At 49.9% G+C, this 18,319-nt stretch overlaps 1 long non-coding RNA gene across 1 annotated transcript in view; it reads left to right on the plus strand.

The window, feature by feature from the left end:
- Positions 1-5,068, plus strand: part of LOC138102836 (uncharacterized) — an 83,805-nt gene extending 78,737 nt beyond the window's left edge. Inside the window, exon 2 of the long non-coding RNA XR_011147575.1 lies at positions 4,708-5,068. This is a non-coding gene — a long non-coding RNA (uncharacterized lncRNA). The remainder of the gene's footprint in view (positions 1-4,707) is intronic.
- Positions 5,069-18,319: the final 13,251 nt, after the last annotated feature.

Here is an 18,319-nt window from a genome sequence, read left to right on the forward strand (position 1 = left end):
CTACAATGAAGTAACTCCACAGAAGTAATGGCAGCAGAACTCTCAAGAAGGCCATGCTTCAGGTTTAGAAAATTTGGATACATCAAAAGATTTTGCCCTGAGTCTGCAGAGGGTACAGGAGTATCGAATAACTGCACAAGATACAGCGCTTAGAACCTGCTTCAGCAATCTGCAGGATCTACAACAGCTCTTAGGAAAAATGAATTGAAACAGGACAATTTTGGAGAACACCAATGATGGACTTGTTCCAGTTTTTGACTTGCTAAGAGGAGACTGTGACATCATGTCTCCCAGGACTCTTACTCCTGAGACTCAAAAGGCTCTTGACAGAGTGGCAAATGCCAAATACTCATCTGCCAGTAAATACATTTTCAAATGCGGTGTTTGTTTCCCTGCATACGGGAGAGACATTAGAACATGCATGTCAGCATTTTCTGCAAGCATTTGCATCATTAGGTGTACTTTAAAAGATAAAAACAGAAAATAGTCTAGCTTATATAGCAAAAAAGCTACATTAATTCTTAATGAGTCAGGGTGCACGTCACTCCTTCAGTATTCCTCATTCTCCTACAGGGAAGGCAATTATTAAAAGAACACACCAAACTGCAAAATCCCCCTTTGGATAAACAAAAAAAGGGGGGAGGCAGAGGCTACGCGTCAAATGCACTTGAATAAAGTGCTGTACGTTTTAAATGTTTTAAACAGATCTTTTGCAAAACCAAATTCGCTTATAATTAGACATTTTTCCAACACCATATAGGCAAAGTTAAAGGCAAACCCTTTGGTTTAGATCAGAAATCCAGAGACAGGGAAAATTGAAAGTCCGTTTCAACTAATAACTTGGGGCAAAGGGTATGCTTGTGTTTCAACAGGTGCAGGACCAAACTGGATTCCAGCAAAAAACGTGAAACCTTATCAAGTCCAGAAACAAGCAGGAACCTGTTGCAGTGGGGATACTGCAACACGCCTATATCCAACCAGGAGTCCCGTGGAAAAGAAATATATACGGACGGATTCTTGCTAGATGTTTCAGAGATGTTTATTTCCCCAGCCGCATGGCCGGGCTCTGCCGAGGGACTGCTGCAGTCAGCACCCAAGCTGCTTTGCCCGCGCAGGGGAACACAAACCAACCAATGGGGAACGAGGCTGACCAGGGGCAGGGAAACCCCGTGCCTCCCTCAGGGCTACATGGCGGGGGAGGAGACCCCAACATCTCACCCGTTTTATTTTAATAAAAGGAGAATGAAGACAACTGGATAACCATAACAAGAACAGTTTCAAAACAAAACAAGCCACCCTCCTGAGTCTTTAAATGTCCAAACAGATTCTGTGGAACATCTTAGGGCTGACAGAAGGGAGACAGAACTCTCTGGACATGCTTGTGGGGAAACTGAGGCAGGAGAGGGTTCAATCTCTTCCCTCCCCCTTTTCATCCCCCACTCGGCATCGGAAAAGGATTTTTTGGGAAACAATTGGCAAAGGCAGGGGTTTGTGAGGGAAACCATGGATTTGAAAAAACAGATTGGGAATACACTGGGGGTAATAGGACATAGGGTAAAAGGGAAAGGTGGGATTAGGAAAGGGAGACTGTAGGGGGGGTTTACAATGGAGATATTGTCTAACATGACTACGATTTTTTGCATATATACTGCCTTTTACAGAAACACCATCAGGCCCAGTGACCTGCGATGCTTGTAACCCTTTTCTACCTTGTATGATTTTGAATTCCACCACCTCTGCATCTCCCAAGCTCGGGATGCATTTTTCAGGGTTATTCTTTTTAATAGCAGTTCTATGCACGAATATGTCTTGCTGGTCATCACATCTTGTTATAAAACCATAATTTTGTTTAACATTATACCATTTCACTGTCCCTAAGATCTTAGCTACTATGGTCTTTTCCTTTTTCTGAGTGGCTGCTGTTTTCTGTCTCGCTGTGTCTTTGCTCTCTCTTTCGGTCGCTCCCATGTTGGAATTATCGGCGCTGCTGGTTTCGGCGCGCTTTTCCCAGGGTCGCGTTCGGGGCCGCGCGGGCCGGGCCGGGCCGCGCCACTCCGTTCTCCGTGCGTCGCCTCCTCTGGTCGCAGCTGCGTTGCCACTGCCAGGCGCTGCATCTCGGCCAGGCCCCCAAGCGATGACCCCCCCGTGCCCTGCTCCAGCACGCGTTTCGGCTGGGCACGCCCCTCTCGTTCGGGCGCTCTCGGGGCTCGCTCCACCACGCGCTGCGCGGGGCCGGGCGGGCACTGCCGGGTCTCGCCACTCCTGCCGCGCCTCGCTCCGCCACCGACACTGCGGCCCGCGTGGCTCCGCCCGCGCACGGGAACCGTCTCGCTGCTGCTCGCAGAGCGCTCGGTGCACGTGGCCTGGGTCGCACGGTCCCTGAGCCAGGCTTCCCTTCACCAGGACACAGCTGACATTGCTCAACAGTCTCGGTTATTAAATAATATTCACGAAAATATTCTTCCATCGGCATATATTTTGACTCAAATATTAACTGGGTCCAAACGGTCTTCCAAAAGCTCTTGGTAAGAATTAAATCCCAAGAAACATAGAAAAAGTCCTTAAACAACCATGCCAGGAAGTGTTTCAGTTCTTTCTGAGCTTGAATCAAGCTAAAATTTACAAACCGTTGTTCAAGAATCATTTTAAGTTTAAGATAAATGTCCATATGCGGCTCTGAAAGCCAAGAGTCTTCCCACGGTTCCTCCATAGTTTAGATATGGAATAGCAAAACAAAACCAAGAAGAGGAATCCAAAGTTTCCAGGGTTTACTCACACAAATCAGTCGCTTAGGGATCGGGGATCGTTCTGCCCTCAAATCTCCACCATTATGTTGCAGTGGGGATACTGCAACACCTTTATCCAACCAGGAGTCCCGTGGAAAAGAAATATATACGGACGGATTCTTGCTAGATGTTTCAGAGATGTTTATTTCCCCAGCCGCATGGCCGGGCTCTGCTGCAGTCAGCACCCGAGCTGCTTTGCCCGCGCAGGGGAACACAAACCAACCAATGGGGAACGAGGCTGAGCAGGGGCAGGGAAACCCCGTGCCTCCCTCAGGGCTACATGGTGGGGGAGGAGACCCCAACAGGAACCGACTCCGGGAACAAGGAGGCAAGCACACAGATGTGAATCAGTGCCAATACTACTGCTGATGCCAGATATCAGTTGTCTTTCTGTGCAGGAATTGTGGACTGAGTCTTATGCAAAAGTGTGGGAAAGTTAATGGTGTAAATTTTGTATGTAAGAGTGCAGTATAAGTTGCGTTACAGATCAGAGATTCCTATGTGGGATAAAGCTGTTGAGCATGAAGCTCAATCAGGTACTACACTTGTGCCTTATCATCTCACTGATTGCCTTAAGCAATGCAGCTTTCCCAGTAAAACAACCAAAAGAAAATGTCTGGGAGACTCTGGCCAATGGATAAGGCCTAGATACCATCTGTCTAACTCATTCAAGGCCAAAGAAACCATTCTCAACATGTTTGGTTGGTCTACCAGCAGACAAATGGCCACCTTCCAAACATGCTAATCTAAAACTTTCACGATTTGGTTTGAATCCAGTGGAAAGTTGGGATGCTTGGACCAAATCCCTTCTGAAGGCTCCTTATGAACATCAGGAATTGGAAATTCTTGGTTCAATAAAGATGGAGTTTTGTGTAGTATTCAGTTCTCCAGTGTCTTGGTTTGAAAGATAGGTGTCTGCTAAGGAAGGCAGAAGTCTCCCTTGGAATGGCACATGCAACCCCCTTCCCTCCGAGTTATTATAATTTTGAAATCAAGGGGCTTTTAGGCAAAGATGTGGGAAATAGGAATAACAGTTCTTTACTATTATATATCTATATGCATATAACCAGTCAAACAAACAACAATAACTATGGCAGTAACAGCAAACAATCACAAACCCAGTCCCAGCCTTCTCAGCTGTCAGGCCCTTTCCCCTTGGGTGCAGTTCTGCTCGCAGCCGGCAGGGGTGCTAGCGGCTCCCGGTGAGCAGGGCAAGTGTGATGGTTCCCCCGCGGCTGCAGGGGGTGCTCCGGGGAGCACGCGGCACTGGTGCCCTGGGATCCCAGGAAGGGATGGGACAAAGAAGCTTCACAAACCACTGGGCAGCCGATCCCAGTGTCCGGCCGGGCCCTCAGGAACAGAAGGCTGGAACGGCAGGGACGAGCACTAATCCTGGATGGCAGACGAGGTGTATCCAAACGGAGAACCTCCCCCGGGAGGTCTGGGCAGGCAGGGCGAGCAGAGCTACAATGTAGTGAAGGCTCGAAGCAATGGCAGGGCAGGGCGCCAACAGCCCGACTCCCAGAGGGACAGGGAAGGCAGGCTTGGGATCCCGGGGCTTCTCCAGCAGAAGGAAAAGCAGCCGAAGAAAGCAGCCTCCCTCTCTGTCCGAACGCGGAGACCGATTGCCCACACACCCAGGTGAAACAAAGAGAGCAGCCAGCTCCATTGTTTTTCTTAAATACCCAGCCATTTGTTCCTCTAGCAACATGTATGGGGGGAAAATTCCTTTAACAGTGTCTTGGGGTGACGTTATGATGTGTATCCCATATCGCTGCCTATGCCCAGAAATTAATTTTTGTGCCTTTCTATGCCTCTAAACTGAGCCTGAGAGGGAGAAGAAAAAACTGAGCAAAACTTTCTCAAAGCAGTTTGCAGCTTGTTCAAGGTCACATAAAGATAGGAGGGTTTTTTTCCCCAGCCGCGGCAGGGGAGCGAGGAAGCACCCGGCTTGCTGTGTTCCAGTCAGATTTTGGCCAGTTGTTTTCAGTTTCTGGTTCTCCGGAGAGAGACGGAGAGTTGGACTTTGCTTTTCCTTCTCTAGAATTCTGGATTTTTCTCCCTTTGCTACTGGACTGCTTTCAACCTCAGAGCACATCCGGAGGACTTTTCATCGAGCACAGAGGGCCTGGCCCTGGGCCAAGCCCCAGCTCCGAGGAGACCAAAGGGAGGACTCGAACGCTTTCCCAGGTTTTTCCTCCACAGGGAAAGATTTTACCATTTAACCTCATTTTCCTTTCCCGTGTGTTTGGTAAATAAATAGTTTTATCTTCTTCACTTTCCTTCGAGGAAAATTTATTTTTTTTCCCAAACCTGGTGGGGGAGGGGTGGTTGTGCCTTCTCTCAGAGTATATATTTCTAAATTTGGCCAAACTGGTACAAACAGAAAAAACAACAAAAAAAAGACAACAACAATAAAAAAAACAAAAAACAAAAAAACAAAAAACCACAAAAACAGGAGAGCTCCTAAAACCCCAACATTATCCAACCCAAATTTTTCCCATACTAACATGTTACATGAAACTTAATCCTTTTAACCATATAAATACATGCATCACCCGAATTATATACATATATGCATGCTGATACTGATACAAGTACAGAGCCATGGGTAGTTCTCCCTGAAACAAGGTCCCCCTGAGGTATGCATTGGGTCTCTCCATCCTTTTGCATCACCCACCAGGTGCAACCTGGTCCCTGAGCGAAGACAACCCCATGGATGGGTCTGTCTTTGCTCGAGGCAGAATTAACCCAGACAGTTTTTCTAAGCATACCTCTCATGTGCACCACTGGAACCTTATCCCTGTCTGTTGTTTGTAGGGATTCGGATTGGGCAGGGCCTGCTCGGCTGGTGGAGCCTCGTGTGTTAACTAACCAGGTGGCTTTTGCTAAATGCACCTCCCAGTTTTTGAAACTCCCCCCACCCAGTGCCTTCAAGGTGGTTTTAAGCAGTCCATTACACCGCTCAACCTTCCCAGCTGCTGGTGCATGGTAAGGGATGTGGTACACCCACTCAATGCCATGTTCTCTAGCCCAGGTGTTTATAAGGCTGTCCTTGAAATGAGTCCCATTATCAGACTCGATTCTCTCAGGGGTACCATGCCTCCAAAGGACTTGCTTTTCGAGGCCCAGGATGGTGTTACGGGCTGTAGCGTGAGGCACAGGGTAGGTCTCCAGCCATCCTGTGGTGGCTTCTACCATTGTGAGCACATAGAGCTTGCCTTGGCATGTTTGAGGCAGTGTGATGTAATCAATCCGCCAGGCCTCCCCATACTTGTATTTGGACCACCGCCCACCATACCACAGGGGCTTCACCGCTTGGCCTGCTTGATTGCAGTGCATGTCTCACAATCATGGATCACCTGGGAGATACTGTCCATGGTTAGATCCACCCCTTGATCTCGTGCCCACCTATAGGTGGCATCTCTGCCCTGGTGGCCTGAGGCATCATGGGCCCATCGAGCTAGGAACAACTCTCCTTTATGTTGCCAATCCAAGTCTATCTGGGACACCTCCATTTTCGCAGCCTGATCTACTTGTTCGTTGTTACGATGTTCTTCATCAGCCCGGCTCTTGGGAACGTGAGCATCTACATGACGGACTTTCACGGACAGCTTCTCTCCCCGAGTGGCAATGCCTTTCCACTCCTCAGCAGCCCAGATTGGTTTTGCTCTGTGCTGCCAGTTTGTCTTCTTCCACCATTCCAGCCAACCCCACAGAGCATTGGCTACCATCCATGAATCAGTGTAGAGGTAGAGCTTTGGCCACTTCTCTCTTTCAGCTATGTCCAGGGCTAATTGGATGGCTTTGAGTTCAGCAAATTGGCTCGATCCAGCTTCTCCTTCAGTAGCCTGTGCAACTTGTCATGTGGGGCTCCATACAGCAGCTTTCCATTTCCGGCTAACGCCTATAATTCGGCAGGAACCATCAGTGAAGAGGGCATATTGTCTTTCACTCTCTGATAGCTCATTATATGGTGGGGCTTCTTCGCACGTGTCACCTGCTCCTTTTCTTCTTCAGAAGAAAACCCAAAAGTCTCACCTTCCGGCCAGTTCGTAATTATTTCCAAGATCCCAGGGAGGCTTTGGTTTCCAATTCGGGCGCGCTGCGTGATGAGGGCGATCCATTTGCTCCAAGTAGCATCGGTGGCGTGATGCGTGGAGGGAACCTTTCCTTTGAACATCCACCCCAGCACCAGTAGTCGGGGTGCCAGGAGGAGTTGTGCCTCTGTGCCGATTACTTCTGAGGCAGCTTGGACTCCTTCATAAGCTGCCAAGATTTCTTTCTCTGTGGGAGTGCAGTTGGCTTCAGACCCTCTGTAGCTTCGGCTCCAGAATCCCAGTGGTCGGCCCCGAGTCGCACCAGGCACCTTCTGCCAGAGGCTCCAGGACAGAGCATTGTTCCCGGCTGCAGAGTAGAGCACGTTCTTCACCTCTGGTCCTGTCCTGACTGGGCCAAGGGCTATGGCGTGAGCAATTTCTTGCTTGATCTGGGCAAAGGCTTGCTGCTGTTCAGGGCCCCAGTGAAAATCGTTCTTCTTTCGGGTAACCAGGTAGAGAGGGCTCACGATCTGGCTGTACTTGCGAATGTGCATTCTCCAGAAACCTATGGCACCTAGGAAAGCTTGTGTTTCCTTCTTGTTGGTCGGTGGAGACATTCCTGTGATCTTATTGATGACCTCAGTGGGAATCTGACGTCGTCCATCTTGCCACTTTACTCCCAGGAACTGGATCTCTCGGGCAGGTCCCTTGACTTTGCTCTTCTTGATGGCGAATCCAGCTTCCAGGAGAATTTGGATGATTCTCTCTCCTTTCTCAAACACCTCTGCTGAGGTGTTTCCCCACACAATGATGTCATCAATGTACTGCAGATGTTCTGGGGCCTCACCCTCTTCCAATGCAGCCTGGATCAGTCCATGGCAGATGGTGGGACTGTGCTTCCACCCCTGGGGCAGTCGGTTCCAGGTGTACTGCACACCCCTCCAGGTGAAAGCAAACTGAGGCCTGCACTCTGCTGCCAGAGGAATGGAGAAAAATGCATTGGCAAGGTCAATAGTGGCGTACCACTTTGCTACTTTGGACTCCAGCTCGTACTGGAGCTCCAACATGTCCGGCACAGCAGTGCTCAATGGTGGAGTCACTTCATTCAAGGCATGATAGTCCACAGTCAATCTCCATTCCCCATCAGAGTTGCGCACAGGCCAGATGGGGCTGTTGAAGGGTGAGTGGGTCTTGCTGACCACCCCTTGGCTCTCCAGCTCACGGATCATCTTGTGGATAGGGATCACAGCATCTCAATTTGTCCGATACTGCCGGCAGTGCACTGTCGAGGTGGCAATTGGCACTCGTTGCTCTTCTACTTTCAGGAGCCCAACTGCAGAAGGATTCTCTGATAGTCCAGGCAGGGTGTTCAGGTGTTCAATTGCCTAATGCCCTCTGCCTCCACAGCAGCAATCCCAAATGCCCACCTGAGTCCTTTTGGGTCTTTGTAATAGCCATTCCGGAGCAAGTCTATGCCCAGAATACACAGGGCCTCTGGGCTGGTCACAATCGGATGCTTTTGCCACTCCTTCCCAGTCAGGCTCACCTCAGCTTCCAACAGGGTCAACTCCTGTGATCCCCCGGTCACCCCAGCGATGGATACAGGTTCTGCCCCCACACGTCCTGATGGCATTAAAGTACACTGTGCCCCAGTATCAACCAATGCATCATATTTTTGTGGCTCTGATGTGCCATGCAATCAAATCCACACTGTCCAGAAAAGCCGGTTCTCCCGTGCTGTTGGGGAAGATGAAACAGGAAAGCCTTATAAATATGATTGCCTGACAAAAGATTTTGGGAACATGAAAACTATAAGCGACATCGAAATGAAGGCCACCTTTGAGATACCAAGTCTTAGTTATTGAACAACTGGAAAACAATGGTATGGCTGACTGAAGGTAATCCCCTCTTGATTGGACAATACCCTCTGCTTGCAGACAGGTCCAAGGGTCAGAGCAGACCCTACTAGCTCAGCAGAAGGGGTCCAAAGAGTAGTTTTTAGGAGTTAAAATGTAACACTCTATGGTAATGTAATAACTCTTATAGGCTGTATGTAAATGCTATAGGATTTGTATCGTATACTAGATTGGCTAGTGAGAATTAGAATATTCAGTACAGAAGATGATTTATTGTATTGTAACGGGGACTTCGGTCTCTTTTTACTCTCTCTTGCTCTTTCTCTTGCTTTTGCTCTTTCTCTTGCTCTTTCTCTTCCTCTTGCTCTTTTTACTCTCTCTCTTTCTCTTTTACTTACTTACTCTGATCTCACCTTAGGCCTGCTCTGAGCTGCGGCTGGCAGCTCCAAGCAGTGCCCCTGTACCCACGCCCTTTGCAATAAACCGCATGTTCTAAGATCTGACTTCAGAGATCTCTCGTCTCCATCTGTCCCGACCGTCCAACCCACCCAAGTACCTACAGTCTGGTGCCCAACGTGCTTGAAGGCCCGGTTCAGCTTTTTCCACCTGTGGGAGACTTCTCCATGGACGGTAACTAAAAGACTAGTTATAGCCACCTGGAATGTGTCACGAACATGGCATACCGTTGCTGCACAGCGTAAAAGCCAGAGCTCTATAATTCTGCCGAGGCAGCCCTCGAACACGGGGAGCCGTTACTACGTAGCGATTACCTGGAGCTCTCGGAGGGAGGAAATTGCCTGTCAGTCCTCGAGCACAGGCGGCCACTGCTGTGCAGTGGCTACCTGGAGCTCTTTGAGGAAGTTTGCCGTGGCACCCCTCGAGCACGGACACGCTTCTAAGCAGTGTCGACTGGAGCTCTAAGGAGGGACCCTGCCGCGCGCCCCGAGCACAGGCGGGTACTGCTCAGCACCACCCGCACTGGAGCTCTGAGTGCAGACCCACCTGCGAGGTCCTGAGCACGGAAAGCCGTTGCCAAGCAACACCTAAAACCGGAGCTCTAAGGAGGGACCCAAAAGCAGCGTCCTGAGCGCCGAGTTGAGTGCCTGGCCAGCCCCCCACGACGGACCTCTGACTAAGGACCCTGCCCCTGTGACATCTAGGTGAGTATCATACTGGTCTAATAATGGGACAAACTCACTCTGCCCATGACAGAGATCTCTATAAGCAACTTAAGTATTTACTAAGCTCCGGTCCAAGTCAATTACCTAAACAGGAGCTAAAAAACCTCTTAGAATGGACTCTGATTAATTTCCCAAATGCTGACCATTCAGGCCATCTTTACAAGAGACTTCTGGGATACAGTTGGGGTTAAGCTCTTTAATAATATCTCCCGCCGGTGTCGGAAGCCGCAGCGGGACGGGGAGCTCGGATCCCCGGCAGGGGGAGACGAACAGACACCAGCCAATATGGTTGAAAACTAAACTCCGATTTATTAGCAGTCTCGAGGCACTTAAATAGTATACCAGCTTGTTAGCTTCTAAGTGGCTTACTTATCAGGACATATTTCTATTTCTACACAGTCAGACTACATTGGCAGTCTTCCACAGTCTTGTTATGTTCAAAAGAATCTTGCCCTTGCCTCCCCTATACTCCTAGATATCACACCTGCAAGTACGTTACTCCCTGAAATTTCTCAGGCTGAAACTGTTTTGCTTTTCACAGAGACTTTCCCATGGAAAGTATCTCATACACACAGGCCCAAAAACCTTCAGCTCAATAGCTTGCACAGCTCTTTTATTGTTCCCAATAAATCCATTCTCCAACAAATTCCCCGTTTTTCTTTGTGCAAGCAATGCTGGAGGGGTCACAGATGTAGTGACTTTGCATATTATCTACTGCAAGCATCGGGAGGCAAGGTGAACAAACTGCCAGTTCTACAGTAATCAAATGCTACACAAATAAAACTAGTTATAATTTTAAATTTAACAACTTTAACTATCCCTCTAAGTTGAGACCGTCTTCTTCTAGAATTATGTGGTTAATTGATGTAACTCACTTATCTATTAGTGAAAGGAGAAAAATGATTAGAAAGACTTAAACAGCATAAACTTTTAAAACCTTTCACAGCCGTGGCTGTGGGCTAATAGCAGAAGATCAATAGCTACTTAACTTTATATTATTACATGTCTAACATTAATAATACACACTTAACTTATTAAGCACGTGCAAGGCTATATTAAACTCAATGGCTACGTAGCTTTGACATCACTTAAACTCTACACAACTTAACTTAGCAGAACTTAAAATTAACTTTACTTAACTTTGCTTAAACTTGACACGAATTAACCTTAACACTACCTAAACGTTATGCAACTTAACCTTATCACTTAAATTCTACAGAACTTTAAACTTAAGGAACTTAACCTTAGCAGAAATTAACCTTAATATCACGTAAACTTAACAGAACTTAAATGTACTCTTATTTCAAGACATTCAAGAAAACAATTTTTTACTTTACTTCTGAGTTTGGTGTTATACTCAAAAACCTTTTGCAATATACCCAAAAATTTCACGCAATTATTTTTCTTAGTTTTGTCTTTGGAAAGAGTTCCCCGACACCCACCACCAGTCACTAGCAACCACCCAGGGCAGCTGTTATTTTCGCCCCAGAGTCTCATTATTTCTCCCGCTATGGAGAGTGGTGGATCTGGCAAGTCCTCAGCTCCTTCACTCAGCCACGTCTCAGCCTCTCTCAAGGGTCCTCAGGACAGGTCTCACAGTCCCACCTGTTATGGTAGTGGCATCACCTTCCTCAGGAGCTGATGCTGACTGTGCCGTCTTGTTTTGGGGTCCTGTAGCATGGCACCACTTTGCTGGGCACCTCTCTGGTCAGTGATGTAGCGATGACTTGTCCCTGTTGTTGCAGGACATTCTGCAGTGTTGCAGTCCACGTTCATTCCCAGAGCAGGAACTGTGAAGGGGTTGACAACTGTAGGATACTGATGTAATGCTTTTGAACACAGGACATCTGCTGTAAAGACAACCTGCAAAATGCTTAGTGTAGATAAGCTAGTAAGCTTTTTGATGACTTTTTGCATTACTTGTTGGTACTTCTCTTTCATTTGGGGCTGTTTTTGGGTCCCCCCGGCCGGCTTTGGCATTGCAGGCGACGAAACTGTAAAAGCCGCGCTGCTGCCGGCTGTCCCGCAGTCCGGCGTGGGGGGGGGGTCACCCTCCGCCGCTTTTGGCCGGGCTGCTGCTTTCGGCCGGGCACCAGGGCTGCCGGTGTCTCTCTGGCCCGCCCGCGCCCCGCCCCCTGGATCTGGTGTCTGTGCTTCCGCTTTCGCGGCCATTTCTCTTCTGGTCGTCGGAGAGTTAACATCCGGCTCTGCCGAGTTTAGTAACTCTTGCAATGAGCTAACGCGCGCTGCTGTATTTTTAATGATTTTTCTCGCGGCCAGCCCGAAGGACCGCGCTACCCCGAACTCCGCCGCGGTCTCTGGCCGCTGCTCTGTAAGTCCCGCGTCTGATACTTTCGCAGAGCTGCTACAGCCTGCGCTGCCGCTCTCTACAGTCTCTATGGCAACCGCGGCAACTGTCTTTTCTGCTCTTACTTCTGCAAATGTACTGATTACTGCTCTCCAGGTCAATTTGGGAGCTCTTGTTTCTGTAGCTTTCATTTTAAACAATCTTGGATTAACTAGTTCCTTATAAAGGTTTATCTCCTTAATTCCCTGCTTTTCTAAAAAGCGTAAAAACACATTAAAGGCTGCCTGAGTTTCCATGACCGCGTCAACCACAAACCCGCGACTCAGCGCGAAAACACAAACTGCATAAACTATACCCGCGGATAAAACCGCGAACCCGCGTCCAGCGCGAGCCGTACCCACGATCAGCACGGAAAAAAAACCGCGGACAAACCGCGAACCGCAAACCGCGAACTAAAAACCGGAAAACCCGCGGACTACTCTGATACCACCCGCGCCTCTGTGCGCCCCAAGTATCAGGGTACTGCAGCGTCCAGGCAAGCCTTTAGCAGCCAAGCGGCGAACCACCGATGTTAAGGTGGCCCAGGCTAGAGGTTGGCCACCCCTCCGCCCTCGCTGGCGCTGCTCCGGCACCGCATTAGGCTCCCGCCAGGTCAAAGGGAATAAAATACCAGTCCCAGTACAAAGTCCGAGTTCCGCGTTCAGGTCCCGTACTCCGCGTTCCAGGTTCCGAAGTTGGTGTTCCAAGTTCGATGTTCCAAGTTCGGTGTGTCCCTGTTCGGGCGCCAGATGTCGGAAGCCGCGGCGGGACGAGGAGCTCGGATCCCCGGCGGGGGGAGACGAACAGACACCAGCCAATATGGTTGAAAACTAAACTCCGATTTATTAGCAGTCTCGAGGCACTTAAATAGTATACCAGCTTGTTAGCTTCTAAGTGGCTTACTTATCAGGACATATTTCTATTTCTACACAATCAGACTACATTGGCAGTCTTCCACAGTCTTGTTATGTTCAAAAGAATCTTGCCCTTGCCTCCCCTATACTCCTAGATATCACACCTGCAAGTACGTTACTCCCTGAAATTTCTCAGGCTGAAACTGTTTTGCTTTTCACAGAGACTTTCCCACGGAAAGTGTCTCACATACACACAGGCCCAAAAACCTCCAGCTCAATAGCTTACACAGTTCTTTTATTGATCCCAATAATTCTATTCTCCAACACGCCGGGATATGGCTGCCACAGAGCTGGTCCCGGCTTGCAGAGCTCTGGTAGAGCTGTTTGCTGCAAAGGCACCACCCGCAGCAGTCACCCCGCTGAGCCCCGCTCGTGCTGCGAGCCTACCCCTTGCCGCCGCGAGCCTGCAATGGGGCACGGCCCCCGCCTCTCCGCCAGACCTCGCGGCTCCGGTAACCGCGGTCCGGCAGACTCGTGCCGCCCCGCCCCCCGCCCTTGTGGTCCCGGCACCCGTTACCCCGGCACCGGCCACCCCACCGGACCCTACGGCCCCTCCCACCGCTCCCGCCATCGTCCCCATCCCGTTCATCCCTGCTGCTCCGGCTCCCACGGTCCCCACCCTTGGTTCCAGCGTCTTCGCTTCTACCACCCCGTCCGCCAGCGTCATCGCGGCCCCGCCCCTTGCCCTGACGTGTCCCCCCCCACTGTTTCCGTCATCGCGGCTCCACCCCCCACTGCTGCCGTCATTGTTACCTCACCCCCCGCTACTGGCATCATGGTGGCCCCGCCCCCCGCCAATACCCCTGCGGGGCCGGCAGCTACCCCCCTGCTACCTACGGGTGCTATCGCTCCCCCAGCCGCGCCTGTTATGGCCGTGGCTGCCACTATAGCCGGCCCCCCGCAAAGCCAGGCGGCGACCCTTCTTCCAGCCCCCCAGGTCCCCCTCGCCGCCACCGACACGGCGCCCGTGGTGGCCAACGTTTCGTCCGTTGCTGCTGTGTCTTCGCATTCTCCTGCCACTCCCAAACCACTGGTGCCGACAGCGCCTGTCACGGCCACGCTGGCTTCTCCAGCTCCTCCTGTGCATGTTGCCGCGGGAACCCTGCCCCCTTGCCCTACCGTTCAAGAGCACACAGCACGCTCCGAGCTATTCCCCGGCCCCGCTGCAGCACAGATGCCTATGTCTACTCCCTTCCCTGCTGGCGTTCCTGCGCAATTCTCCAATCCCGGCACACCATCGCTCGCGCTGGGACACGGAGCGCCCCAGCCCCGGGAGCCACCTGGTGCCGGCGCCGCAGCATCTGCACGGATGGCTGCAGCCTCTTCCGTGCCTGCCGCTGCTCCAGCCCCGTCTCCCGGCACCGCCGCTCAGGCAGTGCTGTTCCTGCCCGCCGCACCAGCAGCCACCCCAGCCCAGCCTACAAGCTCCCAGCGGCAGCACGCCGCGGTCCAGCTGCTGACCATGGCCCCACCGCAACATACTCCCGCCGCCTCCACGCCGGCCCTCCTGCCTCCTGCCGCCCCGGGATCATCCCCTGCTGACGGGGCAGCCCTGCCGCCGCCGCCTGCCTCCGTGGCCCCAGGCCGGGCCGTGCCGTCTCCACCGCAGTCTCCTGCTTTTCAGCTGCTGAATAGCGCGGTCCCACCGCCACCGGCATCCATGACCGTCCCGTTGCCCCCTTCCTCGACCGCGGCCCCAGCCCCAGCCCCTGGTTCCGCAGCCCTGCCACCTCCCGCTCTCCCCGAACCGCCCGCCACACAGACAGCCACCATCACAGCCCGCCACGTTGACCTGATGACGCCACCCACGCATGCGCAATTGCTGCAACCCCCGGACCAGCGATATCACTTCGCTCACACTCCTCCAACCACAGCACTACTCCCGGGACCAGCCGCACACAGCAGTTATCTTCCCGCAGCCCCGCCGCCACCCCCTACGGCTTTCACCTCGCCTTTAATACAGCCACCCGCACTCCCTCCGCTGCCTCCGCCGCCGCCGAATTTATACACAGCACCACCGCAGCCGTATCCCGCATCGCCTTGCCCTGTCCCTCCGCCGCCTGCCTCCCTGCCTCCGCCGCCGCATCCCGGAGCCAACCCAAGCAGCACCGAATCACACCTGCATCCCCTCGAACACCCAGCCGCGCTATCGCCCTCCGCGCTCCTGGCACCGGATGGGACTACTTTGTATCACCAATCGTCCGCACAGCCAGAGCCAGGCACACAAACCGTGCAACGAGGAGGGGGAGGGTGGAATATGACGCCTGCTTTAATAAATACAGGACAGACTGAGAACTATTTTGCCCCTGCAAATGCCAACCCCTTAATCCCAACACAAAACAATTCCGAAAAAGAACTAAGTCTGTTCCCAAACAGCTCCGGAATCCCCCCAGTGTTTGGGACAGATTTCTCAACCCAAAATGAGACACTAAACCCTGAAAATTCGCCCGCATTAATCCCAAAAGTAGAAAACTCCCAAAAATGTTTTAATATTTCTCAGTTAACAGACTGGCATGAAGTCAGACGTCAAATCTGTAAAGATGAAAGTCTTAGTCTATTAGCTAAGCCTGTGATCGCTAGCCAACAGCCTAGATGTCCTAAAACATGGGTTCCCATCCCCACTCACGAAATTAAAGAACTAAGAAGGGCTGTAAGAGATAGTGGTATTTGCTCACCGTATCTTAAACAACTGCTAAAAAGTACCCTAAAAGGAACACATCAAACCCTAAAACGCATTTTAGATCAACAGAAAGGGGGAGAAGCCCAGGACACACCTCAAAGGAGGTTGAACAAGGCTTTGTATGTTTACAATTTTTTGAATAGCTCTGCAGAAGAGCCTCACCCCCCCATCTATAGACATTTCTTAAACAACAAAAAAGCAAAACTGAAAGAGCACCCCCCAGTTTTGATTAAAAATCTAGAATCAGGAAAAATAGAAGGACCATACAATCTTATAATGTGGGGGAAGGGGTTTGCGTGTGTTTCCACAGGTGAAGAAATGAAGTGGATTCCAGCAAAAAACGTGAAGCCATACCACGCATCAAAGCCTGCCAACGCCTCCACACCAGCCAGTGACCCTGCAAGTGGAAGCCAGGAAGCAAGCACCCAGACCTGAACTGGGCAGAATCACCAGAAGAAAGTGATCTGCCAAAATCAGCTCAAGAAAAGAATGGAGTTTTCTCATTTGCACGCATGCATGTTGCTTTTATTCTTTTGTTTTAGTCTTTGTAGTGAAGCTTTACCTGTAAATCATCCAAAGACAAATGTCTGGGTTGCTTTAGCCAAATCTGCAGGCTCCAATACCATCTGTCTATCTGACACAAGCCCTGACAAAACTTTTTCAACCGGTTTAGTTGGAATACCTTTTCCAGAAGGTTTTGATAATGTTACTCTTGATAAGTATTGGCCATATGACGATCATCATGTATCTCCAACTCCCAGCCATAGACACCAAACTTATATTGATAATTCTAAAATTGATAAATCTGACCTTCAAGAGCTAGAAATCCTAGGCTCGTTAACTATAGATACCTGCTATTTCTTTCACTTTCTAGGAGAAAACGGTCCTCATTTAAACGTTACCCCATATCACCCAGATTATAGCAATGTAACTTCTTGGTGTAATCAAGCTAAGCTTCTTATATATGACGAACCTCATGCAGATTGCTTTAACAAACTTCCTATTCGATTCCCTAGGGGAATTTGGCTCATCTGTGGAGACAGGGCCTGGCAAGGTATACCTTCAAAAATAGATGGTGGCCCTTGTGCTCTGGGACAACTTACAATTATTGCTCCCAGTGTCAAAGAGGTAATCAAAGAGAAAAGCAGAAGGATTAGATCTTCCTGGGGACATCAGTATGAGAGTGACTGTGATAGTGACTTTCACCCTTGGAACTCTGAAAAATCAATTGTTGCAAGCATTTTTCTACCTCAGTTGAGTCCCTCAATTTCATTAAAACAGTTAAACAAGTTGGGATGTTGGCTCAGCAAGGAGGTAAATGCCACCTCTACTATGATCAGTGATTTGTTAACCGATGAAGAGGCAGTCAGACATGCCACTTTATAAAATAGAGCTGCCATTGATTATCTTTTATTAGCACACGGGCATGGCTGTGAAGATTTTGAAGGATTATGCTGTATGAACTTATCCGATCATTCTGTTTCCATTCACAAACAGCTACAAAACCTAAAGGACCTAGCTAACCAGATTACAACAGATGACCCGTCTTGGCTAGACCGTTTGTTTGATGGTTGGAGCTTTGCACCTTGGCTAAAGGAACTCTGTAAAATAGGCTTGATTATCCTAGTAGCAATAATTATAGTTTTAGTAGCAGTACCTTGTATACTTCAGTGTGTGCAAAAAATAGCGAGTAGGACTGTGTCTAATATCTTAGTTGTTCATCAGAATGGGGGAGATGTTGGGGAAGATGAAACAGGAAAGCCTTATAAATATGATTGCCTGACAAAAGATTTTGAGAACATGAAAACTATAAGCGACATCGAAATGAAGGCCACCTTTGAGATACCAAGTCTTAGTTACTGAACAACTGGAAAACAATGGTATGGCCGACTGAAGGTAATCCCCTCTTGATTGAACAATACCCTCTGCTTGCAGACCGGTCCAAGGGTCCGAGCAGACCCTACTAGCTCAGCAGAAGGGGTCCAAAGAGTAGTTTTTAGGAGTTAAAATGTAACACTCTATGGTAATGTAATAACTCTTATAGGCTGTATGTAAATGCTATAGGATTTGTATCTTGTACTAGATTGGCTAGTGAGAATTAGAATATTCAATACAGAAGATGATTTATTGTATTGTAACGAGGACTTCGGGCTCTCGCCCCCTCCCTTACTTACTTCCTCTTCGCTCACTCTTACTCTGCTCTTACCTACTTGCTCTTACTTTTACATTCTTGCTCTCTTGGGCCTGCTCCGAGCTGCGGCTGGCAGCTCTAAGCAGTGCCCCTGTACCCACGCCCTTTGCAATAAACCGCGTGTTCCAAGATCTGACTTCAGAGATCTCTCATCTCCGTCCGTCCCGACCGTCCAACCCACCCAAGCTCCTACACCGTGCCTCTTCCTGGCTAGAGGCAGGGCCCCTCTAGCCCTGGTTATCATTCTTTCCCTGGGCATACATGCTAGAGGTCCCTTCAAGGGGATCTGACATATCATCCTCCCTTCTGTAATACCTGGCAGCT

Source organism: Aphelocoma coerulescens (genome assembly GCF_041296385.1).
Source record: "Aphelocoma coerulescens isolate FSJ_1873_10779 chromosome W unlocalized genomic scaffold, UR_Acoe_1.0 ChrW_unloc_scaf_2, whole genome shotgun sequence".
NCBI classification, from domain to species: Eukaryota; Metazoa; Chordata; class Aves; order Passeriformes; family Corvidae; genus Aphelocoma; species Aphelocoma coerulescens.